The following is a 5000-nucleotide window of genomic DNA, read 5'->3' on the forward strand; positions in this document are numbered from 1 at the left end:
AAATGGCCAGTTTTGGCCCGTTTTTGGGCCGTTTTGGCCAGTTTTTGGCCTGTTCTTGCATTGCGCGGTGACCGTCGAGAGCGGAGCAAAACGTCAGCCATCTCAGCACCCTGGAACCCCCCGGGTGGCACAGGGCTGGATGGGGCTTTCGTATAGCAGGGACGGTGCTGCCTCTCGCTTCGCTCGCTGTCCGCCGCTCGCCGCTCGCTCGTGCAGCCAAAAATGGCCAGTTTTGGCCCGTTTTTGGGCCGTTTTGGCCAGTTTTTGGCCTGTTCTTGCATTGCGCGGTGACCGTCGAGAGCGGAGCAAAACGTCAGCCATCTCAGCACCCTGGAACCCCCCGGGTGGCACAGGGCTGGATGGGGCTTTCGTATAGCAGGGACGGTGCTGCCTCTCGCTTCGCTCGCTGTCCGCCGCTCGCCGCTCGCTCGTGCAGCCAAAAATGGCCAGTTTTGGCCCGTTTTTGGGCCGTTTTGGCCAGTTTTTGGCCTGTTCTTGCATTGCGCGGTGACCGTCGAGAGCGGAGCAAAACGTCAGCCATCTCAGCACCCTGGAACCCCCCGGGTGGCACAGGGCTGGATGGGGCTTTCGTATAGCAGGGACGGTGCTGCCTCTCGCTTCGCTCGCTGTCCGCCGCTCGCCGCTCGCTCGTGCAGCCAAAAATGGCCAGTTTTGGCCCGTTTTTGGGCCGTTTTGGCCAGTTTTTGGCCTGTTCTTGCATTGCGCGGTGACCGTCGAGAGCGGAGCAAAACGTCAGCCATCTCAGCACCCTGGAACCCCCCGGGTGGCACAGGGCTGGATGGGGCTTTCGTATAGCAGGGACGGTGCTGCCTCTCGCTTCGCTCGCTGTCCGCCGCTCGCCGCTCGCTCGTGCAGCCAAAAATGGCCAGTTTTGGCCCGTTTTTGGGCCGTTTTGGCCAGTTTTTGGCCTGTTCTTGCATTGCGCGGTGACCGTCGAGAGCGGAGCAAAACGTCAGCCATCTCAGCACCCTGGAACCCCCCGGGTGGCACAGGGCTGGATGGGGCTTTCGTATAGCAGGGACGGTGCTGCCTCTCGCTTCGCTCGCTGTCCGCCGCTCGCCGCTCGCTCGTGCAGCCAAAAATGGCCAGTTTTGGCCCGTTTTTGGGCCGTTTTGGCCAGTTTTTGGCCTGTTCTTGCATTGCGCGGTGACCGTCGAGAGCGGAGCAAAACGTCAGCCATCTCAGCACCCTGGAACCCCCCGGGTGGCACAGGGCTGGATGGGGCTTTCGTATAGCAGGGACGGTGCTGCCTCTCGCTTCGCTCGCTGTCCGCCGCTCGCCGCTCGCTCGTGCAGCCAAAAATGGCCAGTTTTGGCCCGTTTTTGGGCCGTTTTGGCCAGTTTTTGGCCTGTTCTTGCATTGCGCGGTGACCGTCGAGAGCGGAGCAAAACGTCAGCCATCTCAGCACCCTGGAACCCCCCGGGTGGCACAGGGCTGGATGGGGCTTTCGTATAGCAGGGACGGTGCTGCCTCTCGCTTCGCTCGCTGTCCGCCGCTCGCCGCTCGCTCGTGCAGCCAAAAATGGCCAGTTTTGGCCCGTTTTTGGGCCGTTTTGGCCAGTTTTTGGCCTGTTCTTGCATTGCGCGGTGACCGTCGAGAGCGGAGCAAAACGTCAGCCATCTCAGCACCCTGGAACCCCCCGGGTGGCACAGGGCTGGATGGGGCTTTCGTATAGCAGGGACGGTGCTGCCTCTCGCTTCGCTCGCTGTCCGCCGCTCGCCGCTCGCTCGTGCAGCCAAAAATGGCCAGTTTTGGCCCGTTTTTGGGCCGTTTTGGCCAGTTTTTGGCCTGTTCTTGCATTGCGCGGTGACCGTCGAGAGCGGAGCAAAACGTCAGCCATCTCAGCACCCTGGAACCCCCCGGGTGGCACAGGGCTGGATGGGGCTTTCGTATAGCAGGGACGGTGCTGCCTCTCGCTTCGCTCGCTGTCCGCCGCTCGCCGCTCGCTCGTGCAGCCAAAAATGGCCAGTTTTGGCCCGTTTTTGGGCCGTTTTGGCCAGTTTTTGGCCTGTTCTTGCATTGCGCGGTGACCGTCGAGAGCGGAGCAAAACGTCAGCCATCTCAGCACCCTGGAACCCCCCGGGTGGCACAGGGCTGGATGGGGCTTTCGTATAGCAGGGACGGTGCTGCCTCTCGCTTCGCTCGCTGTCCGCCGCTCGCCGCTCGCTCGCGCAGCCAAAAATGGCCAGTTTTGGCCCGTTTTTGGGCCGTTTTGGCCAGTTTTTGGCCTGTTCTTGCATTGCGCGGTGACCGTCGAGAGCGGAGCAAAACGTCAGCCATCTCAGCACCCTGGAACCCCCCGGGTGGCACAGGGCTGGATGGGGCTTTCGTATAGCAGGGACGGTGCTGCCTCTCGCTTCGCTCGCTGTCCGCCGCTCGCCGCTCGCTCGTGCAGCCAAAAATGGCCAGTTTTGGCCCGTTTTTGGGCCGTTTTGGCCAGTTTTTGGCCTGTTCTTGCATTGCGCGGTGACCGTCGAGAGCGGAGCAAAACGTCAGCCATCTCAGCACCCTGGAACCCCCCCCGGGTGGCACAGGGCTGGATGGGGCTTTCGTATAGCAGGGACGGTGCTGCCTCTCGCTTCGCTCGCTGTCCGCCGCTCGCCGCTCGCTCGTGCAGCCAAAAATGGCCAGTTTTGGCCCGTTTTTGGGCCGTTTTGGCCAGTTTTTGGCCTGTTCTTGCATTGCGCGGTGACCGTCGAGAGCGGAGCAAAACGTCAGCCATCTCAGCACCCTGGAACCCCCCGGGTGGCACAGGGCTGGATGGGGCTTTCGTATAGCAGGGACGGTGCTGCCTCTCGCTTCGCTCGCTGTCCGCCGCTCGCCGCTCGCTCGTGCAGCCAAAAATGGCCAGTTTTGGCCCGTTTTTGGGCCGTTTTGGCCAGTTTTTGGCCTGTTCTTGCATTGCGCGGTGACCGTCGAGAGCGGAGCAAAACGTCAGCCATCTCAGCACCCTGGAACCCCCCGGGTGGCACAGGGCTGGATGGGGCTTTCGTATAGCAGGGACGGTGCTGCCTCTCGCTTCGCTCGCTGTCCGCCGCTCGCCGCTCGCTCGCGCAGCCAAAAATGGCCAGTTTTGGCCCGTTTTTGGGCCGTTTTGGCCAGTTTTTGGCCTGTTCTTGCATTGCGCGGTGACCGTCGAGAGCGGAGCAAAACGTCAGCCATCTCAGCACCCTGGAACCCCCCGGGTGGCACAGGGCTGGATGGGGCTTTCGTATAGCAGGGACGGTGCTGCCTCTCGCTTCGCTCGCTGTCCGCCGCTCGCCGCTCGCTCGTGCAGCCAAAAATGGCCAGTTTTGGCCCGTTTTTGGGCCGTTTTGGCCAGTTTTTGGCCTGTTCTTGCATTGCGCGGTGACCGTCGAGAGCGGAGCAAAACGTCAGCCATCTCAGCACCCTGGAACCCCCCGGGTGGCACAGGGCTGGATGGGGCTTTCGTATAGCAGGGACGGTGCTGCCTCTCGCTTCGCTCGCTGTCCGCCGCTCGCCGCTCGCTCGTGCAGCCAAAAATGGCCAGTTTTGGCCCGTTTTTGGGCCGTTTTGGCCAGTTTTTGGCCTGTTCTTGCATTGCGCGGTGACCGTCGAGAGCGGAGCAAAACGTCAGCCATCTCAGCACCCTGGAACCCCCCGGGTGGCACAGGGCTGGATGGGGCTTTCGTATAGCAGGGACGGTGCTGCCTCTCGCTTCGCTCGCTGTCCGCCGCTCGCCGCTCGCTCGTGCAGCCAAAAATGGCCAGTTTTGGCCCGTTTTTGGGCCGTTTTGGCCAGTTTTTGGCCTGTTCTTGCATTGCGCGGTGACCGTCGAGAGCGGAGCAAAACGTCAGCCATCTCAGCACCCTGGAACCCCCCGGGTGGCACAGGGCTGGATGGGGCTTTCGTATAGCAGGGACGGTGCTGCCTCTCGCTTCGCTCGCTGTCCGCCGCTCGCCGCTCGCTCGCGCAGCCAAAAATGGCCAGTTTTGGCCCGTTTTTGGGCCGTTTTGGCCAGTTTTTGGCCTGTTCTTGCATTGCGCGGTGACCGTCGAGAGCGGAGCAAAACGTCAGCCATCTCAGCACCCTGGAACCCCCCGGGTGGCACAGGGCTGGATGGGGCTTTCGTATAGCAGGGACGGTGCTGCCTCTCGCTTCGCTCGCTGTCCGCCGCTCGCCGCTCGCGCAGCCAAAAATGGCCAGTTTTGGCCCGTTTTTGGGCCGTTTTGGCCAGTTTTTGGCCTGTTCTTGCATTGCGCGGTGACCGTCGAGAGCGGAGCAAAACGTCAGCCATCTCAGCACCCTGGAACCCCCCGGGTGGCACAGGGCTGGATGGGGCTTTCGTATAGCAGGGACGGTGCTGCCTCTCGCTTCGCTCGCTGTTCGCCGCTCGCCGCTCGCTCGCGCAGCCAAAAATGGCCAGTTTTGGCCCGTTTTTGGGCTGTTTTGGCCAGTTTTTGGCCTGTTCTTGCGTGGTGCGGTGACCGTCGTGAGCGGAGCAAAACGTCAGCCATCTCAGCACCCTGGAACCCCCCGGGTGGCACAGGGCTGGATGGGGCTTTCGTATAGCAGGGACGGTGCTGCCTCTCGCTTCGCTCGCTGTTCGCCGCTCGCCGCTCGCTCGCGCAGCCAAAAATGGCCAGTTTTGGCCCGTTTTTGGGCTGTTTTGGCCTGTTTTTGGGCTGTTCTTGTGTGGCGCGGTGACCGTCGTGAGCGGAGCAAAATGTCAGCCATCTCAGCACCCTGGAACCCCCCGGGTGGCACAGGGCTGGATGGGGCTTTCGTATAGCAGGGACGGTGCTGCCTCGCGCTTCGCTCGCTGTTCGCCGCTCTCCGCTCGCTCGCGCAGCAAAAAATGGCCAGTTTTGGCCCGTTTTTGGGCTGTTTTGGCCAGTTTTTGGCCTGTTCTTGCGTGCCGCGGCGACCGTCGTGAGCGGAGCAAAACGTCAGCCATCTCAGCACCCTGGAACCCCCCGGGTGGCACAGGGCTGGATGGGGCTTTCGTATAGCAGGGA

This window comes from Musa acuminata, unplaced genomic scaffold (assembly GCF_036884655.1).
Source record: "Musa acuminata AAA Group cultivar baxijiao unplaced genomic scaffold, Cavendish_Baxijiao_AAA HiC_scaffold_536, whole genome shotgun sequence".
NCBI classification, from domain to species: domain Eukaryota; kingdom Viridiplantae; phylum Streptophyta; class Magnoliopsida; order Zingiberales; family Musaceae; genus Musa; species Musa acuminata.